This window comes from Bactrocera latifrons, unplaced genomic scaffold, assembly GCF_001853355.1.
Source record: "Bactrocera latifrons isolate USDA-ARS-PBARC rearing strain unplaced genomic scaffold, ASM185335v1 scaffold_233, whole genome shotgun sequence".
Lineage (NCBI taxonomy): Eukaryota > Metazoa > Arthropoda > Insecta > Diptera > Tephritidae > Bactrocera > Bactrocera latifrons.
The window spans coordinates 306,975-329,903 of NW_017535886.1; the positions used below are offsets into that span (position 1 = coordinate 306,975).

Below are 22,929 nucleotides of genomic sequence, written 5' to 3' on the forward strand. Positions count from 1 at the left end.
TGCCATCTTGGCATGACATACCATACAGCACAATGGGTTTTCGAACTACCTATGATGGTGACCCACATCATCTTGAGCCGATCCATCAGCCGTAGATGATGATGGACGAGCCCTCTTCTGGTTTTCCTGCCGTACAAACTTCTATTGTCTTTTTATCTCATCCTTATGTTTCGTTATTTTTTATCAAACCGAGGGGTCTACTGAAGCTCTCTTTTTCATTTTTGCACAATTTTCAAAAGTAATTTTCTCGTGTGAGTCTCATGTACTGTTCCAGTTGTGTAATATCTCAGCTTTCGTAGATCCACTAAAAGTTGGTAACTTCTAAAAACAAAGAAGATTTCACGCAATCCCAATGGTTCCGTTTTAGCAACTATTGGTTTCAATTAGAAAAGTCGAAAGTATAGCAATATCCAGAATGAATTGCTGCCGCCCAATTTATATACGCAAATTGTACCTGCTTCCCATGAATAAATTGTTTTGCGGGGTGCTGTCAAAAATATTTCACCATTGATTTTCCAATGGATTTTTTATCACGAAACACAACCTATTGATTATTTTTTTCATCATGAGATTTATAAGCTCTTACTTGGAACATTTTACTATTAAGTAGCGATATTGTAGTCAAAAAGATGAATATTCCTATTTTACGAAATCAGTTTCTCGACATAACGGTAGAAACTACTGGAGTACCTAGATCATCGTCTAAAGAGCAGTACAATGCCTCACGCGGAAGTTTATGTTATACAGAGGTTATCAATATTTTCTTTTTTTGCGGGTGAGAGGGTGGAAAATGCCTTCCGCATCATCGGTGCTATCGTCACAGCAGCGGTATGTGCCACATGCAGGTCACTAAAAACCCCCCTCTAAGGAACCGTCGCCCATCCTGGGACCGCATTTGCATTACTTCAGTTCCATTTTTCTCATTGAGAGATTTACATCTGCGCACCTGCGTCCAGGTCCCGCTTTTTGCTGCGAAATTCTTGATAATCTCCCAGTTTGCTTCGCTCTCCAACATGACACTGACTAAATTGTCCGCGTTTATTGGGCCAACCAGGTTTTTTACGGCGGTGCGTTCTCGTTGCCAACGTACACATTCAAAGAATGTGTGGTCAGCGTCGCTTCTCTCGCGTCGTTATATAGGCATGACGGCTCTTCGACTTTTCCCATTCTGTGGAGGTACTTTTTGAAGTATCCGTGACCGGATAATAGATGGGTTGGGTGAAAATCTACTTCTCCGAATTTGCGGTTTGTCCATAAGTCTAGATTTTTTATTAGCCTGGCTGTCCATCTGCCGCGACTTTCATTCTCCCATCTTTGTTGCCATGTTGTTATTGTATCTTTCCTTATTTGTTGTACTGCGTCAATTGGTTCATTACCGCTTATAACTAATATTGCATCGTCATTATCTTACGCCGGTTTTCCTTTTTAAGCGCGTTTGCTCAGACCTCGTCTTCGTATAGTAAGACATTAGGAGCTTTCTCTTTTCTTGGCTGGGGCCTCCTATGTTGGCCATTAATCGGCTCAGTTGAGAGGTGATCTTCGCTGCCTTTCCTGCGGCGTGCTGGATTTGCACCCAGAAAGTTAGTCTGGGGTCCAGTCTTACGCCTAGGTAGTTTACAGCTCTCTGTGTCTTAAGGATATCCGTAGTTGTGAGCATGTTTATCTCGAGTGGTATGTGCTTGTTTGTTAGCAGTAGTACATAGCTCTGTTTTCTCCGTAGCGAGCTGGAGGTTGTATGTGTCGAGCCATGTTTACGTCCGTATCATGACTTGATTCAGCTTTCTTCTTTCTTTCTTCTTTATCCGTTGCTGTGATTACTGCCGCAATGTTGTCCACGTAGCCAATTAAATATGATTCCTCTGGCATTTCTAGTTTTAATATAGCGTCGTAGCTTATGTTCCATAAGTCTGGGCCTAGGATGGATCCTTAGGCTGCTCCTGACGTAACCGCTATCTGAAGTGACCCTTCTTTAGTTTCATATAGCAGTTTTCTGTTGCTAAGGTAGCTCCGCACCACAGCCCTGAGGTAGTCGAGTATCTTGAAGCTGTTTTCAAGAGCGTCGATCATGTCCACCCATCTAGCACTCCTGAAGGCGTTTCGGACATTTAGAGTCGCCAGTAACACTATTCTTTTATATTTATGGGATCTACGCTGCGCTGCTTTTACGCTTTCAATGACGCACTTTATGGCTCCTATAGTTGATCTGCCGGGCCTAAAGCCGTGTTGTCTAGGAGACAGTCATCCAGCTTCGTTAATAGCCGCTTCGAGTCTGGGTTTTATTAGGCTTTCGTATAGCTTTCCCGCTGTATCAAGCATGCATAGTGGACGGGGTGCTGATGGCAGATTGGGGTCTGCTTTTCCCTTACTGATTAGCACCAGCCGTTGCTTTTTCTATGGTTCAGGGAATATTCCGGTTTCGAGGCCGGCGTTATACATGTTCAGTAGTACTGCCGGGCGCTCTGTTGCGATTATTTTGAGGATTTCTGCTGGGATCCCGTCCGGGCCGGGTGATTTGTTGGCCTTGAGCTTGCCAGTGGCTAACTCCAGCTCTTCTAGGGTGAACTGGGGAATTTGCGCAGGTCTTAGTGTTTGTTCTGGACCCCTAGCCCTGCTTTCGTGTGTGGGGAATAGTGCGTTCACGATGTGATCCATTTTTACAGCGGTTAAGTCAGGTGGCTTTGCTCGAGCGCCGAGCTTCTTCATAAGTACTTTATATCCAAGTCCTCAGGGATTTCTGTTCATATCCTCGCATAGTTCCTCCCATTTTTTCTTTTTGCTGTCGTCGATGGCGTGCTTCAGCTCCTTTTTTGCTGCTTTGTATTTGCTCGGCTTCTTCGGGTGCGGCTCATCTGCGCCTGGATCTCGTGTACCGAGTTGGGCGATATTTTCAGTGCACCAATAAACTGCTGCCTTTTGTTTGCTGTGGGAAGTCTTAGGCATTGCTTTTTGTACAGGATCCTGCTATATTAAGCATTGTGTGCTCGACAATTTTTCTTGCATTTTTCTAGTATTTAGCTTCGAGATGTTCCACCTCCACGTTGCAGTCTTTTTCCTGCACTGGTCAGCGTTTGTTCCAATGTCGATAGTGAAGGAAATGTACTGGTGATTGCTGGCAGTGTAATCCTCCAGGACTTTCCATTCCTATATTGAGCCTGCTAAGCGTGCAGATGATAGAGTAATGTCTGGTGTAGTTTCCTCGCATGCCGGTCTTCTAAACGTGTTTACATTTCCCGTGTTGATTACTATTAGGCTTAAGCGCGCAACCATTTCTAGAATGAGCTTTCCTCTCGTGTTTGGCATACCCTACTCTACGGCTTTGGAATTTAGGTCTCCGGCGATAATTAGTTGACCTTCTATAGACCTGGCTGTGCCCTCAATATTGTCGAGCTTTCGTGGAATTCCTGTATACTATCGCTTGGTGTCAAGTAGCAGCTAATTACTGTAAAAAGTCGCCCAGACGAAACCATTGCCGTTCCCTTTGTCTACAGTGATGGCGTTACTCCCTGGTGGTAGCCATATAGCGGCGGTGGAGCTGCTATCTTCCAGCCAGGTGCCTCTCTCTTTCTTTTTGTATTGCTCGCTTATGATGATTAACTCGTAGGCGTGAGTCTGCAGCCTTGCATCTATGCGTATTGGACTGTAAGATATTCATTTGTTTTGGTATTTCCTATATACCACACATTTTGCGGATCCCGGGATATGGTCAGCCTTTTCGTGTTTAGCTTCTACACAGAGGCAGCATGAGGGGGGCTTTGTGCACTCTTTCATTTTGTGACCTGGTTGGCCGCATTGTATGCAAACACCTTGTCCTCTTCTGTCGGGTCCTTTGCAATCCCAGGTTAAGTGCCCTGGTCCAAAACAGCGAAAGCATCTTTTTGGAGCTTCTTTCAGTCGCAGCCTGCAATTAACCCAGCCGATTTTTATGCGTGCCTGTCGAATGCGTTATATATGCCCTGACCTGCTCTCTTGTGTTAGGTGCTGTTATGCTTATCGTCAAGTCTTCGATGGAGTCCTGTAGCACTTTTTTTTACAGCCTCTACTTCTTCTTTTGTTGAAAGAGAGTCGAGGTCTCTAATCTCTATTGTGGCTTTTGGTTTAAACTGACAGAAACTGACATTTGTGGATTGTCCTTTTTCCAGCTCCAGTAGTAGTGCTCCGGCTCTCGTTTTGCGAATCCCTTTAATTTTCTCCTCTCCTTCTCTTAGGTTTACCTTGTTACGGATATTCTTGAGGACCTCGGCTTAGCTATTTCCTTCTGCTGGTTTTATGATTACGGCCTCCGATTGTCGTTTGGGTCCGCTTTTTGCTCTCTGGTTTGAGGCGATATTCCTTCCTTGTTGTCCTCCGTCTTTGGAATTTTGTTTTCCGTTCCTTCGGTTGCGAGTATCTTGTTTTTTTGGGCAAGACTTTCTGCCACTCGCCGTCCTTTTCACTTCTTGGTCACACTGTTTTTCGAGGCTCCACTGGGCTTGTCGCCCGCCGCATCGATGCTGTTGGCTCTGGGGTCGTGATCCTCCTGCTTAGAAGACCGCGTCTTTTCTCGTTCTCTGCGATAAGCCAGTTTCTGCGGTAACTCTTCATTACATCGAAGAGTTCGTCCAGCTGTGCCGCTCCGTTCTTGACATCCAAGCTGACGTTATCTTGTTTTGCCATCGCCGTCTTCATGATTTCCAAAGATTCCTCTTCTGCTCGTCTCATTTGAGTGATGTACTCCTGTTTCGGCGAGTTTTGAGGTCCTTTTGTGGTGGCCACTGGAGTGCTCTTCTCTTCTGTTTGCTTTGCTGGTGGTTCTTGTGGGGCAGGAGTTTCCTTCGAGGTWGTCTTTTCTCCAGTTTTTTCTAATTGTTTAGGAGTTTTGGTCAGTGTGGGGGATCTAAGTATCCTACTACTTCTGCGAAACACGGTCCCGTATTCCTCGTCTTGAGCATCTTTGTTTTGTTGTTCTTTAGCTTGTTCCTTCTGTTGGGGTTTTTGTTGCTGTTCTTGTGTTGTGTTCATTTTAGATCTTTTGGGTCTCCGCTTCAAGCCGCTATCTCCGCACGTTGTAACAGTTGCCTTTATGAACCCCGTTGTTATCTATGCAAGCAGGGAGGAAACGCAAGGGTTGACACAAGTCCGTATGAGAGCTTGTGTTCAGAGCCAGGTTCAGGCATGAATCAGGAGGTCGTCTCAACTGAGCCTGTACGGCCAAGAAGTTTTGGCGACGTGCATTGAACGTACTTGAAGACCTGCCAGGGTTTTAACCAGACGGAGGTGAGAGCAGCATTAGCCTGCCAGCCATTTCGGTAAGATGTCACTCTTACCTACTGAGGTGACAGAATACTGCCCTCACCAGCCCTTTGTCTAACTAGTCCATTATTTGTTTCCAATATTCCATAATCAGAACCTTACTGGCCTCGATTCTGATGGGCGCTTGCCCAGGGTTTCCGACGTCGTCTGTGTGCTTTTGGTGCTGCTCACTTTATGGTTCCCTCGTCGCTTTGTTGCCTCCCTCTCGTGGGAAGGTTCTCCCTCGGTGCAGCCCCGGTGGGGGTTGCTGACGCTTATTTAAAGGCGGCATCTTCTCGCCTCTTCTCCTGCAGCTCTTGGTCGGGGGCTGCGTATTACCTAGTTAGCGTAGGCCGTCCACTATCCGCCAGCTGTGACCCCGGTAGTAGCCTGAACTCAGCCTTACCAGATTATCAATATGGCTATGGACTTTTTGATATCTAATGCGTTAATTCGAAATGTATGCCTGTTGTTTGATTTGCATATAGTATACTGTTGTATATAAAAAATCTGTGACTTGTGCGTAAAATATGTTTTCAAATATTTGTACTGGATTAAATCTTGTTTTTGAATTACTTCACAATTACTCGAACTTGAAGAATATAGTGAGAGACACTTACATCTTAATGATAGTTATTGAACGCTGTTGCTTTCGAGAACGTTTTGAGTAATAAGCAGTAAAAACCTCAAAAACACCAGGAATATCTCGTAGTAAAATAGCCGTCACCATAAGCTCATCAGACTCTTTTTGCTTCATCGTTATTACACTAAGATCTGGTTTTACTCCGCATCATCGTTACTCTTTTGGCATAGATTTTTATAGCCTCCTCAGGCCTATCAAATCTATTGATATTGTTAAAATATTTTCTAATAATTTTTACTAATTAGCACTATAAAATAATTTTCAATGATAATTATAACATGTACATATGTGTAGACTGTACTCAAACGAGTCCTAAATTATGCTTTCAACATAAACAATATCTTAATAAATCGTTATTAGTATTTTATAAAAGATTAATGTGTGACTAAATGATTCTTCGACCCTTCCACCCTGACCGCACGACAATGCCACATCTCTCACAACATCTTAATTACACTCCACATTCAACAACAACATGCACGAGGACAACACACATGCGGACACCAGCAACTAACAAAATTACTGTACCATCGTACTCAACATGCCATGCGCTTAGCCATACATTCGTTTGTTTTCTACTTTTTTTGATACATTGATCAAACGCTTTCGACGTCAATTTGAATCAGGCGTGACCTGATGTGCTTCGATAACATTTCATGGATCTCGCACGTCTTTATTTCACTATTTAATCTGATATACATGTATGTACATATGTGTTATTGGACAAGCCACTTCTAATGCTCGTCTGCAGGATTTTGCTAGGATGTTAAGGCCCTCTCTGCCTAATACTTCCTGCCGGTTTCTTTGTCATTATGCGGTTTATTTGGGCTGGATAATCTAATTTAATGTGGTGACGTATTAACTAATTATCTGTGTCTTTTTGAGTGTCGCTCAGAAGCCCACTCTCAGTATAAAGATTAGAGAATCTGTTTGTAAGCTCCGACCCTGAAGAATACTCACATAGCTCAGTGTTTTCTACATCACTCGATGACGATATAAGATATACCTCGACTTTACAAGTCTATCGGTTCAGCCGTTGTGGAGAAATTGTCCTGACCCACTCTGAAATAGCGTTTCGATGAAAACTCGTCTAATCTTTTAGGTGCCGATTATACTGAGCGATTCTTACAAAAACGGTCATATCGCCGATTGTATTTGCCAGATGAACTTTGAAACTTCAGAGAATATTCTAAAATATAGGTACAATCGATAAAAAAAATCGATTTTTTGAAATTCACAGGTGAAATAACCCCACAAAAGCGTAATTTACCTTGTGAGCATATGTACATAGAGGTGGTAGTTTGAAAAATGTTGATTAACCTAAATACTCGCTGAAACATACTTACATAGAAGAAATTCCATAGGAAGGAATTTATAGAAATGTGTAATTGTAATATGCGAAAGTATAGCAAGTACTCAAAAATTCATACTTATTCATGCCCACATGGATACTTACATGTGTGTATATAGTATGTACACATAACTATGTATGCATGTGCTAATAAACTCGATATAAAGTTTTTTTCAATTTAAACAAGAGTCTAGGCTGTAGAGATTGAGAGAACTGCCAGGTGAACAGAATAGACACATTACTAAAAATGAGTAAATAATATTCGGACATTCTTTTTCAACAAAAAGCACATAACTATGTATGCTGCGGAAAATAAATAATTAGCGGCACCAGGAATAAAGTTGGCAAGCTACCCGTCAATTGAAAGCACGAAAAGGTGAGCGAAGCAACGGCAGTCGCCGAATCGAATCGTGGCGACAGAAGCCAAAGTTTAGCCGAGTGCATGCTGAACGAAGAAGAAATGTAACGAACTTTCACACAACAAACAACAACGACGGTATAAAGTTTTTGAATTTTCAGTATCGCACAAACAACATAAACGGAAACATCGTATTGATAAGCTGTGGAGAATAAGAGAATAGCACCGCGTTCGTTCCGATACCCTATAATAGTGCCCTAGTGTATCCACGCCTCCTAAATACACTGAAAAAATTAAGGAAAATGTATTAATTAAGGAATATCTAATATGAAAAATATAAGCATCAGTGAAAGATAACGGTACAAATACGTGCTAATAATATTTCACTACAATAAAATATGAATAAATTAAGAAGAAAAGTTGAAAAGTGTGCATGTGTGGATGCAAACGTAAATTTTGTTATAGGGATGTACATATGACTGTTTATATTTACTTAGTTGCGTAGTGAATTGTTTTATAAAAGAAATGTAAGCATATACTACATTTTAACAATGCAGTGTGTGTGTTAAGTGAATTTAAATGTTTTCATTGCACTGACCTATAGTAATAGCTGAAAGGGGTGCATATCCTTATATATACATATGTATAAGGTACATAAATGTATACATATCTCCGATAAATATTTTAAATATATGCACATTTTTTACTTCAAAATATATGAATTTATCTAGATACATATTAAATACATACATACACACATATGTATTTATTGATGTCATAATGGTGTGCTTATGCGAAAGCCGTTTTTATGATTTTGAAGTTGCAATATTGCGCATGGATCTGTGAAAATAAAGGTAATTTATTAATTACAAGAGTTTATTATAAGAATTTAATATATACTATGTATGTATATACACGTTCTACTATATTGTATGTAAAGTCAACCTGCGTTTTTGATCGATTAAGTTCAAATAGCGGAGACACGAGTGCAGTGCACTCTGCATACAGATATGTACATATATACAAAGTATATTTGGTCTAGATATTACATACATATGTACATGCACAAGAATGTATGTAAAGTCACTTAAAGTACATGAACTGCATCATATACGCGGTTCCATACGTATGTATAGGCAAATAAATATGTATGTATTATTTTGTGTCCATACATACAAAAAAGGAAAGTACATACATAAACTATATACTTTATATGTAGTGTACTTATGTATGTGTACTGCGACTGCTGCTATATTTAGTACACAATTTATAAAAGCACCATGTACATATGTATGTGTACATGGATGCATGTGGATACATTCCTATGTAAGTGCAGATGTGCATGTACACTTATAAATATAGTATATATGTAATTATGTGCACAAACTCAGTGGGGATTTATGTGTATGTATCATACGCCGTGTACAATTTACGATATTCCTGCAACGAATGACGACCATCGTTCGCCGACATCACATCAAATTTGTCTACAATACAATGATAGATTTATATTTGTACCCCGCATTTAAATCAGCTGGTTATAACCTATAAGTTAAACTAGTAGCAGACTGTCGTTTTTCCATATAAGCGAAATGTGTTTTTTTACATTATGAGGATTATGATGAGATAATGTTTTTTGCTGTTATATTCGTTTATTTCTTGATTTTGGAAATCTCTAATTTCAGAACAATAAAACTATTTGAATACTTGTATACATATATACAGATATGTAAAAAATACGGAAAATTCGGTCGTACTTAATGTAATGTCTAAATAAGTTGGAAAAATGGTTTAAACTTAAAAATAAAATAAAATAAATTTTTATTACATATGTGTTGTTTACCATAGTATTGAGTGCTGGGTAAATCAATTACAGATTAATTGATTACCCTTAATTTCTGATGTCACAAAGTTTGTGATCGAAATTAGTTTATCTAATTTTCAATAAGGACATGAGTACGTTCCAATGACCAGACACGGATAATATTTTGGTAATATTTTTTTCAATTATCTCTGATAAAATTACAGGATTTTATAAAATTTTCTAAGATAATTGTGTACAAATTATACGTCACTTTTTTAAATCCTTATTAAATTTTGGCGGCTTGAGACAATTTTTTTAAGAACTATACGTTAACAGAAAACAAATTGTCTAGCGCATTTATTAGTTAATTTTTGGCACGTCTCCATATTTGGACAGCTCTCTTAACCGGACAAAAAACACCCTTAGTTCTAAACTAGAAAAGTAAAAACTCTTTTGATAGGTTTAGAGATTTATATATATCTATAATATATATATATGTATGTATAGTATATGGAGATTTATTGATCTATTGCAATTCTGTTAAGGTTGTCTACATATGCACTTCAGCGTATATGTGTCTGCAAATTCTATGTCTTGTCTATGATTGTCTTGAATTCAGTTTATGAAGTATCCTGTAGTCAAATCAACTTGTTATAAACGACTGTGGTTGGAGGTTATTAATTTAAAGAAATACAAAATAAATTTGTTTTTGTTAAATTACAAAAGTAATTTTCAGACTAGTTAAATTTTAGATGTAAACTAATAGAGTTTCTGATTCGTTTTGTGTTTTACTGCACGGTATATACAAGTTTGGTCATATGCATAAAATACAAATGCAAGTATATACCTTCATATATCGTATGCATGTATGGATATGCGAGTACGTATGTGCCCTTATTAACTACCGAGCGACTGCAGTTAATTTTTCTTTCTCAACCCCTGAAGGCACTCCTGTTTTACTTACATACCATATGTAATGTATATATGCTCATAGAATTTTAACCAATATATATGTATGTATGTATGCCCATATATTCGTATTTCTATAAATATTTCTGCTCACCGTTTATAAGTATATAGTATGTTTGCTAAACTGTATATCAACATTTCGAACATATGTTTAAACAACTCCTAAGGGTCATAATACATACATGAATGTTGTATTATTTGTATGTGTATGTAAATACATGTATGACGTTCTTCTCTTGGCTTTGTGGCTTACCTATTTGATCACAAATCATGAACTGCTGCAGGTGACATTTAATAGCTGGCATGTTGACAATACGATGTCATAGGCCTTGTAGTACGCAAAACAAAATTAACGATTTTGTCCAAATGCCGAAGGTTGAAAATATTTTACGAATACCTTGCTTACAAAGTTATCATCAAAATTTATAAATATTTAAGCTATTGAGGATAGAAATGTCCTAATTATTCATTTAGGTTGGAAACAGCTATGCGCATGTATCCACTGAAGTTTCTATTTCTTATATGAAGGAATACATAGTTACATATATACCTGAGAAAATAAATTATTATTTTTTTTTAATTAATACACATATTTGTATTTGTAAAGGTATATGAAATATGTATACTCTATATATGAACATTCATATGCACATAGGTAGGTTCATATTGGTGGACAGTTTATATCAAATTGTTAATTTTATGTCTTATGTTTCTTATGTACATATATAAATATACGTGTGATAAATTGGATGTCTTAATGTTCTATACATATAGATTGTAATTTACTTTTGTACTTATAACAGATGCATTGGCAGAGGGAAGTTATCCACGCATATACTAAAAATAATGCTGGGGCAATATTTTCACATTTTCCATTTCCATGTTCTGGAAATCGATCTATAGCGGTTTCAAATAATATTTTATATTTAATGTTTATGTAATATTCATTACAATGTAACCAACGGGTAGCTGGTAACTTCCATTTTTCTCCAACAGCCACTGTATCTACTTTTGTGAAATTATATTTCAAATTTGCATGTGATTCTATAAACTGAAACGTTAACATATGTATTATATATAATAAATATATGCAGAAGTTTGAGATTTTCTTATGTTATATTGTTGATTGGGCCATTTCGTGAGATACGTCACACGTTCACCAAACTTGGTTTTCGTCCTATGGGAACCGCATATTGTTCAAATTCATTTCATCCAATTCGGACCAAAATAATTCAGTTGTACGAGTAACCAGAGCCAAGAGTCTTGATTACATGTTTTATACTGCGAAAGATAGTATTGTTTTGCACCGTTCAATTCTGAAATCAAAGGTAGTAAAATTATTGTAAAATTGAAGTTTACAAATACTATAAAAGTTCAGTCATAAAATCATCGAAATAATGTTAAAATCCCCTTTTCTTAAAAAGAAAACATGTTCGTACACAAATGATTTTACCAGAGCTATATGACTTCCATAAATGCATCAAATAAAGTTTTTTTCTGGAATCCACTTCTGACATTTAAAGCTTTATCTATTTAGGTCATAAAATATTTTCCAAAACATTAATCATTACGAATATGATTTTTGATACTGCTCTTTAACTAAGGGTATTATCGATATCCTTTCCAACTGAGCGCTGATACGAAGATTCAAAAGATTCTAATATTCTAAAATTATGTATGATTTCGATGTGTATTTCTAAAAATGCTTGCTTACTTAGCCATTAGTTCGGATATTAATAACAGATTGTAAGGCAAAGCTTGTTCATTTGTAATTGGGGAAATTGGGGAAAATCTTATACATTCGTGACTGGAAGCAGGGAGGAGGTTTTTGACCTCAGCCTTACCTCGAACGCACCTCTGATCTCAGATTGGAGAGTTCTTGGCGATCACTCTTTTCTGACCACGGGTCCATAAGTTTCAGTCAGAAAGTTTTATAGAAATTTCAGAAATAAACACTGGAATGTGTACCATAAGAGCTTCCGACATGTTCTTACACGAGCGCAAGAGCGGACTCACGACCGACGAAGACGAATGGGTTGAAGTTTTCAGCTCGGCATGTAAAATTGTACTGGAGAGCTCATGTCGTCTGAGAACACCGAAGTGCGGAGGCAAACCACCTTGCAGATGATAAACGGGACTTGAACTATATATAAGTCCGAGATAAGAAAAGCAAAGAGGACTTCATGGAAAAGCTTCTCGGAGAAAATGGAGGATGGTCGTGTACCTTTTGGTTCAGGCGTATCATCGCAAAGAGCCCATCCTGTGGGTTACCTTAAGGACGCAAATGGGGAGTGAGCCTTAATCAGTGAAGATACACTTCGGGTGCTCCTTGAAGCTCCCTTCCCGAGCAATACGTCCCCTGTAAAGGTACCTCTAGGAGTGCTGCAATAGGCTTGCGCAACCTTTGGAGATCTGCTTAATAAACGGCATTTGATATGGGCGGTCAATTCCTTCAAACTTTTCAGGTCTTCGGGTTCGTGCTACTGGTTAGTACCTATCTATGAGAACTGCATAAGACTGGTATACATACATTATTGGGCCTGGAGGCGAGTCAGAGGTATGTTCATCTCGAATGATTACGACCGAAGATTTCAGGTCCATCAATCTCTCCTCCTTGTTATTTAAAACTCTGGAGAGGCCGATGGACTAGAATATAAGGAGGCGCATTACGAGCCTACTATAAAGGTAGGTCTGTGGAAAAATAATTTAGCACCCGAGATAGTGTGCCGGGGTAAAAATTGGACGATGGGCGTGATACCGGCATTTTTAGGTATAATGGCATAGATTAGAACTAAATTTGGCATGTTAGATTCTTCTCAAATTCTGTGTTGCCTATTCCTCATATACATAGCACAGTTTTAAATTCCATTAGATTCTTTCACTTTTCTGTGCACAAATCAAGAAGCAATAAATATAAAACTTTGTACGAATAATGCTTTCAGAGTATTACACCTTACGACCAAAACTGTTTCCTGATGATAGTATCTATGTGTACTCGTATGAAAGATTTGTTGAATAGGGTAAACTCTTCTCTGAGCCCCCATATACCTAAATAGATATATGTACATATATAATGATTTTCGAACTTCCGGGTGATTTTGTACAGCATATGAGTTATATGAGTTATATATTCGTTGGCCGGTATGGCCGCCAGTATACCGGTAAACCTTTTGAATGTCCGCATAACGCTTTCCTTTCATGGCAAATGCATTTTTCCAAAATGGAAGAAGTCGTACAGTGCCACGTCTGGTGAATACAGGGAGTGGTTAATGGTTACAATGTGATTTTTGGTCAAATAATCGGTCACAATGTGTCGGTCGATGAGAGCAATTTTTAGTTGTCAGTCAATTTGTGTGGAACAAACCGTACACACACCTTTTGTCAGGATGCAAATATTCGGTCGAAATGCGATAAATTGATGTTTTGGAGATGTTCAATTCCATTTCCATGAATTTCAATGATGGATTCGGCTGATTTTTTATGAATTCACGCACATTTTCGATGGAATTTTTGGTGACCACGGATTTTTATTGGCACACATATTGATAGTCATTTATGCCCTCATGATCACTGTGAAAATGTTGAAAATAGGGATAGGACATCATGGCCATAAACTTGTTTCATCAATTGAAACGTTTCGGTAAAAGTTTTAAAATTTTTAAAACAAAATATTAATGTTGGCTCTTTGTTCTACACTTAAAACGCAATAACTTCACTTCCAATCGATGAAATGTGGACTGGACTGTACAATCCATAAAGATAGCAGATTCTAACGCACCAGTCGACAAATATGTAGATGGCGCCAGCAGGGATCGCTAGATTCAAAGAGTCCTATTTATTTTGGAACGCACTGTATATGAGAACAGGGGCAATTCATCGACAAGTTTCAGCAATTATTGGTTTTTTTTTGTGTAGTTATAAAAAAATGTGCTCACTTAATTGTAAACATACAATTCACAAACTTATCGATAAAGATGGTATATGGCTCATCGTTCATTTTCGAACTGTAATAATACGATGTGACCAAAGATGCTTTTTATGAGTGCTTGGAACGCGCTTATGAGAGCTGCCCCCGCCACGATGTCAAAATCGTGCTTGACGACTTTAACGCCAGGGTGGGCAAAGAAGGTATCTTTTTCCCAACGGTCGGTAAATTCGGCCTCCACGAAGAAACATCCGCAAATGGGTTGGAGCTGATCGACTTCGCCGGGGCCCGAAATATGGTTGTCTGTAGTACTAGATTCCAGCATAAGAAGATACATCAAGCTACCTGGATGTCTCCGGATCGAAAAACCACCAACCAGATCGATCACGTTGTGATAGATGGAAGGCACGTCTCCAGTGTTTTAGACGTGCGTGCTCTCCGAGGTCCTAACATAGACTCGGACCACTATCTTGATGCAGCCAAGATTCTCACCCGCCTCTGTCCAGCAAAAAACTCGCGCTATCAAACACAAGGAAGGTTCGACGTCGAGAATCACAACAGACAGCTGAACGATTTTCTACTCGGCTTGCACTCCTGCTCTCTGAGAGCACTCGTCAATAACTCGGTATAAGGGAACTGTGGGACGCCATTTCGAGCTCCATACGTACAGCTGCAACCGAAACCATTGCTTTTCGGAAAGTGCAAAAGAACAGCTGGTACGACGAGGAATGCAACGTTACGATCGACCACAACACGTGCATGATGGGATAGATATCGAGAGTTGAAGAGGGAAGCGAGACGCATTTGCAGACAGAAAAAGAAAGAAGCCGAAATGGGTGAGTACGAAGAGCTTGATAAGCTGGCCGACAGGGGTAATGCTCGAAAATTCTACGAAAAAATGCGGCGGCTTACAGAAAGTTTCAAGACCGGAGCATACTCTTGTAGAACCCCCAAAGGTGATCTAGTCACCGATGCCCACAGCATACTTAAATTATGGAGGGAACACTTCTCCAGCCTGCTGAATGACAGTGAACGCACAACGCGAGGAGAAGGCGAACCCGATTTCCCAATCGATGACGATGGAGCAGACGTTCCAGGAAGAAGTTCGAATAGCAATTACCCGCCTGAGCCGAGCTATTCAAACACTGCGGCGAAGAACTGATAAGGAGTATGCATCAGCTTCTTTGTAAAATATGGTCGGATTGGAATTTAAGTGTGCTATGCCCAATCCACAAAAAAGGAGACCCCTTAATCTGCGCCAACTACCACATTGCATATAAGGTTCTATCGAGCGTATTGTGTGAAAGATTAAAGCCCACCGTCAACAAACTGATTGGACCTTATCAGTGTGGCTTCAGACCTAGAAAATGAACAACCGACCAGATATTCACCATGCGCCAAATCTTGGAAAAGACCCGTGAAGGGAGAATCGACACTCACCAGCTCTTCGTCGATTTCAAAGCTGCTTTCGACAGCACGAAAAGAGCTGCCTTTATACCGCGTTGTCTGAATTTGGTATGGGGGAAAACGAAATATCTCCTGTCATCAAACAAACAGTCGTCGCACTCGCTCTTGGCTCTCACGTCACTGTTGACAGTCATAGCTTTGAAGTTGTAGATAATTTCGTCTATCTTGGAACCAGCGTAAACACCACCAACAATGTCAGCCTAGAAATCCAACGCAGGATAACTCTTGCCAACAGGTGCTACTTCGGACTGAGTAGGMAATTGAGAAGCAAAGTCCTCTCTCGACAAACAAAAACCAAACTCTATAAGTCACTCTTAATACCCGTCCTGCTATATGACTTGGAGAGTTGCGAGTTTTCGAGAGAAAAGTTCTGCGAAAGATTTATGGTCCTTTGCGCGTTGGCCACGGCGAATATCGCATTCGATGGAACGATGAGCTGTACGAGATATACGACGACATTGACATAGTCATGTTGTCCGGATGGACGAAAACACTCCAGCTCTGAAAGTATTCGACGCAGTACCCGYYGGGGGAAGCAGAGGAAGAGGAAGACCTCCACTCCGTTGGAAGGAYCAAGTGGAGAAGGACCTGSCTTCACTTGGAATATCTAATTGGCGCCACGTAGCGAAAAGAAGAAACGACTGGCGCGCTGTTGTTAACTCGGCTATAATCGCGTAAGCGGTGTCTACGCCAATCAAGAAGAAGAAGAATAGTATAAGAAGATCAAGGGAATGTTTCTGTACCAACATTAACTAAACTTCGTTTGTGGCATATACAAGTGGAGTCACTTAGTTTTTTTTATTATTTAAATCGTGTATTACTTATATTCCAATTTCATACTAATATGCGGATGTAGCCGTAGTTATTATACGCTCCTTTAAAAAAGCAGCTCTTCTCTTTTTTTTTGTTGAACAAGTTCCTACTAATACGAGTACCGATGAATGGACAGCACAAGCGACATATGTATTCTGTACTCCTGAACCATGACGCATATTAATCGTTCTCATGTACATATTTTATACATATATGTATGTATGTATTCCAAAAACAAAACAATTAAAAATTTATTTTAAATAAATACCAAATATTAATGGATACTTATTTCTATTCTACGCCGAAAGTAAAGTGAACACGAGAGTAAGAACTAAGTTTGCTTTTTATCGAAAATTTCAGAGTCTTGCATCAAAAGCCGTAGTGCGGCTTTCCTTTTCGAAAGCTACGACATTTCAAACGTACACTAAATACAAAAGAAATGTTAGGTATATTTTTTTTTTAATTCATTTGCACTCACCTGCTTTTTTTTTGGTGAAATTGATTATTTTTCTCCTCTGAAATAGCAATTCAAGGAAGCGCGTGCGTTTTTTTGCGTTGCCGTTTTGTTTGTACCATTTAGATGTTTCCCTTTTATTTCTCCTTTTCGTATTTCCTTTGGTTTTGGCATTGCCAACCACCGAAAATATAAGACAGGTTTTAACGACAGTGACTGAACACCCTTATTGTCAGGAGCTTCCAATAATTTTTCTCATTGAGATGTGGCTTCTGAGTACAGTAGTAGATGCACCCCAGATAATCCATTTAGAAGGGACTTTAAAATATGAAGATGCCTCATAATGGAAAAAGTGAGACAGCTATTGCTGGATCAACAAAAAATTGCGAAAATTCCAACAATATAATTAGAGGTGGCAAACTCTTTGAGGAAATACCAATTGGTGAAACTACCAAAATCTTTAACCAGTTGGGTAGGAAAATTAGAGAACTTGAGAATATGATGGCTTGCCAAGACATAATTATAAATCAAGCAATGCGCGACCTAGTTAGCAACTTAGTAGCGCTACATTCCTTTTCTGAGAAAGGCGAAACCCCGTCCAAAAGGATTGTAGTAGGGAAAGCGTCCCACCTCCACCAAAAAGCCGAAATACAAATAAAGCACTACAGCTCACTTACACAGAGGCAGCGAAATTAATTGAAGGCGATACAATGGTTAGACCCAGCATATGCGAAGCTTGGGTCGACGAAGACCGATCGAAAAGAAAATCGAGACCAGATGCTATCATACTTATTAACAAGGATGGTGCATCATACGCGCATAATCTCCGGAAAATAAAAGGTGATAGCGGATTAGAAGAAATGAGCTGAAGTGTCAAGTATATAGGGATCTATTTTAATAAAAAAATATTTTTTGGGAGCTATGCTCCTTTATTGACTTCTTCTAAAGAACTAAATTTTACAATTAATTAAACTTAATTCTAAACCTACGTTTGCCGCTGCAACGGCTATGGAGTTTGCTGACGCAGCGCTGCAGGTTGCCCCTACATGTGTCGCACCCTCAGCGATTTAGTTGGTGTCGTATTCTATTGCTTTGTATTATAAATATGATATTAATGCATCATATGATACCTTTTAAATATGTGGGGTGCTAACTAGTCCCTCTTGAAATTCAAACGTTTTGTTTGAATCTTTAGGAGTATTTAAATTTATTGAGTTAAAAAAAGAGAAATTCTTCTAGGTTGAGCGGATGACGGTTGTAGGATGCCTGGTAATGGTTTACTGACTAATTGTTTCACGTCGATAACAATGGCTACGTTGCTATACAATATGATAAATGTCCCGTTTAAGAAAGTAGATTCGTTGTTTATTGAAATTTCTCCATTGTATTTGTTTAATAGTAGTATTCGAGGTCCGATTTCCCCTATAGTTGAGATATGCTGGTTTTTGACCTCCGTGTAGTTCGGCAAACGACTTTTTAAAAGATTATTTATACAAGAATCATTACTTAAAACTACTACATTATTATTTAAACATATTTGCAGAAAATTATATTTTTACTCTATAAATTCTCTTTTCGCAATTTAGAATTATATTAAAATTTATTTTATTACACATTACTACTCTAATATCTAAAGTTTTACAAATTTGGTTATCTACGGTTGGGAGGCTCACAATATAAATTAAAATTTTGCCATGGGTTGCAATTTTTATTTAGGAAAATTCGAGTGCTTCGTCCAGATTTTCGTATGGGATATTGTCATTGTTTATAACGTCCTTTGCAATATTTATTTCTTCATTTCGTCTTCATGGTCTGGACCTCCTGCAATCCATTTCTTTGCGCTACCCAGGAAATTTATTGATATTTTAATTTTTTTCTCTACTTTTAGATTGTTCAGTTGGGCTCTTATCTGTGTTATTAGGAATATGAAGGGGTAGTTAGGGTTTTTGCGGATAATTTCGTTTCTAATAGTCGTTTCTATATGGTCGAGTGTCTGCGTATATTTTTCTATGTCAATTTCGTGTATTATCCTAAATGTTCCTGTTTGTAGTCTAGCCGTTCCCTTTTCTATTGTTTGAGGAATCGGGGATCTGTACTTCCGCCAGGCATAGCGGTAGTAATATTCTGAAAAATAATGTCAGTACATATTTAGTTACGTATACTAGCTTTGTGAATTATTTGCCCTTTTTCGGTTAATACGGTCATAGCTACCGGTCTTTTAAGTGTTCTGCAATAAACTCAATGATTATACTCAGATACTGCTCTTTCTAAAAGTTCTTCAAAATTCCTGTGTCCACTGTTTTCTTTAATGCAGTGCATTATTTCCATTAACTTCTTCCACTTGTCCCTTAGCTTGGCTTTTGTATGGAAGACTAGTGTAAACTTCTATTCCTAACTCGTCTTTCATTACAAATTTTAAAAAGGCTGAGTTTAAATAGGGCTCATTGTCGAAACTATTAATTTAGGTACAAAAATAAAATATCCCTTAAGGGTTTTCTGACCTCTTTTATTGCTCTGCTATTTAGGCTTTTTGTTACTGCGTATTTTTTAAATTTATCTAAACCTGTCATAACTATTTTCCTTCTGTTAAAAATATATTGATATGGACTGTGTGTGCTGCATATGTTGGTAATGGAGATTCTGTAATTTTTGGTTGTATGGGGTGAATCTATTTGTATTGGTATTCTTGTAAGGGCGTCTGTAACTACATTTGTTTTCGAAGTTATATTCTTCTAAAATGGCTTTCCATGGCCTCATTTTACTATTGTTATTCTTATGGCTTAGGGAATAGGTATAAGTTGATGATCGGTGATAATTTCTTTTTTTTTTTTTTGAACAGTAGAGATAATTTTTAAGTGAAGTATTAGTAGCATAATACTCTTCGGCTTTGCTTAAAGTTTTCGATATGAAAGTGATTATTCTACCCTCTTGCGATAGGACGACATCTAATGCGAAGTCTGGCGTCGGTCGTGAGTTCAAAATCTTTATCGAAATTTGGATGCGGTAAAACTGTATCTTTGGATACTAAAGTCTTTTTTATTTTTTTAATTGCTTGTATTTCTATTTGCTTCGAGCTCCGTTTGGAGACATGACCAATCGTTGGTAGTAACCTGATATACTTAGGAAGGATCTTAATTCTTTGAGAGCTTATGGAACATTTTTATTAGAAAACCACACTCTTTCAATTTCATTAAGATAACTCACATATTGACCGATAATTTCCAAACAAAGTCAATTGGAAGTTAAACAGTATTTCTCTTAGATATGACTGATGACTGAGGGAATTATTGAGCTGTTTTAGTCAATACGGATTCTCTCCGGATTTCCTTAATATATCACACAGATTGATTGATACTTACTATTAAAAGTTTGCAATAAGAATTGTGTTCCATATATCAACCGCCGAAAAATTCATTCGTACTAAATTTTTACACGGTATCTGTGAAGTTGATGCAAAATACCATGAAAAACTCATGAAAACACTAAAACAATGCAATGCAAAAACTGCGGTAAACTAAATTATACTGCGAAACGCTGCAAAAACCCAAAAATGTACATATGCACTCGTACAATGTGTACAAATTGCGCGGGAAATCATCAATCTTTTGACAGATCATGTCCCAAATTTTGCAATCTAAAGAAATATTAAAATTATTAACAGAATATATATAAAAACCAAACTCCATCAATTGTTGGTGGTCCTTCTTTCGCATCTGTTATTAATAACCTAATTACTAATAACAACCAAAACAACACAAAGCGCAAGCCAAAAAACCAATTCAGACCTTACTATTGATCAACAACAAAATCCAACATCAAACATCATCTCTTTTCCATAAATCTCAAACAGTGATAACGGACTATACGAATACCTGCAGAAAAAAACAACGAAATTCTTTCCCAAAACAACAATCCAACAGAAACCAATAATACCTCAAATGGCTTTACCTACAACAACGGCGACCAACAATACATCAGCATCGAAAAAACAATAAATCCGAACCCAGTTCCTTCACTCAATTCTCCTTTCTCTACTCCTTCTTCCCATGCATACAACAAATAATCATTATCAACTAATAAGCAAGACCCACATTAATAAACATATTTACACACACATAATACTCCTACAATTTCCTTAGTTATCTTTTCAATGATTTCAATTTTGCAGTGGAACATCCACGGATATTTCAACAGGTTTGGCGAGATATAAGACGCTTGTCTGGCGGTAAAAAACTTAGTACAATTAATTATTTGCACACCCAATCTGAATTAACAAACGACCGAAATATCATAGCGAACGCGTTCGCCTCATACTGGAGCTCTTATTCTTGTGACTCTACTTTTACTAAACAGTTTGTCACTGAAAAATAAAAATCTTTAAGCCATATATGTACTCCCACCTAACGACAACCTTAGCAATTCAGCGCTAAATTTAGAATCAAATATTTCCACTGCCGAATTCGATGACGCAATTTCCACCTCTAAGGGTAAAACTCCTGGTTTAGACAGGATTTCCTATGACATGTTAAAAAATATCCCACAAGACGTTAATTTTTACAATAAAATACTTTCAGACAGTATATACCCTCAAAATTGGAAAATAGTTGAAATCATTCCAATACCTAAACCTGGGAAATCTCCATCAGAAATGACGAGCTATAAACCAATTTCGCTGCTTTCTTATTTAGGAAAGGTCTTGGAGAAAATAATCTTCAAACGATTGATGTGGTACGCAGAGAAAAATAGACTAATCACTCACAAGCAAGTGGCTTTCCGAAAAAATCAAGGTATAATAAACGCCCTTTTACATTTCGAGCACCATTGCTCCAAAGTTATTTCCAGCAAGGGACACGTTATTTGCTTAAGCTCAGACTTTGAAAAAGCTTATGATAGTATCGGTCTTCACCAAGCTCTAAAACAAATAGCAAATTGGAAATTAGGTTCGAAAATATACAATCTCCTCAAAAATTGTCTTACTAATCGTAAATTTCGGGTTAAAGTTCACAATAGTTTTTCTCACTGCTCTCCCCTAGAAAATGGGATTCCTCAAGGTTCTCCTCTATCTGTAGTCATATTTATAATTGTATTTAATGAAATCAGCCAGATACTATCAAATTACCAAGTCGACCACTGTATGTATGCAGAAGATATTCTGATATTTTCAAAAAATCTTGATTTGAATAACGTCAAACTAACTTTTATGGAAATACTTAATAATATATCTAATTGGTCTCTCACATCTGGCGCTAAATTATCATTAGATAAATGTAACATCTTACACATCTGTCGCAAAAGAAACTGTAATAACATTAATATCACTTTTAGGAACATAAGTATGCCTACTGTAAATGATATTAAAATTTTAGGACTTATTTTCGACTCTAAGTTTCACTTCAAAAAACATTGGTTATATATAAGAAAACAACTTTTTGAAAGGTTAAATATAATTAAGTTCTTATCCTCACGACATTCATAAAAATTTTCACACGACTGCGTTTAGGACACTGTATCTTAACTCACTAACATATTCTGGATCGAAACATAATGTCTAGCTGCCGGCTATGCAACAGTTCAGCAAATTCCGTAGAACACATATTAAACCTCTGCCCTATGCTTTGTAACATACGACATACGACATCTCTCTTTCGAAACTTCTCCAAGAACCAACAACTGCCAACATAAAAAATATCTACAACATCTCCAGAGCCCAATTAAAGCACCTTATCTAAAATCCACCTAATATCGCAGCTTTGTATATATTTTATTTGTATTGAACAACTTAAAATTAAGTAAATTTCTGCACATAACTATTTCTAACCGTAAGCATTCATATTGTAAATATTAGCATAAGCATTTGTATATATAATTATATATGTA

At 37.9% G+C, this 22,929-nt stretch overlaps 1 protein-coding gene across 3 annotated transcripts in view; it reads left to right on the top strand.

Annotated features, from left to right (window-relative positions):
* Positions 1-7,636: 7,636 nt before the first annotated feature.
* LOC108968923 (small conductance calcium-activated potassium channel protein) overlaps positions 7,637-22,929 on the top strand; it is a 155,665-nt gene continuing 140,372 nt past the window's right edge. For all 3 annotated transcript variants that reach the window (XM_018933280.1, XM_018933282.1, XM_018933281.1), the window contains exons 1-3: positions 7,637-7,724; positions 7,782-8,270; positions 8,352-8,474. The gene's annotated coding sequence lies outside the window, so the exon portion shown is untranslated. The remainder of the gene's footprint in view (positions 7,725-7,781; positions 8,271-8,351; positions 8,475-22,929) is intronic.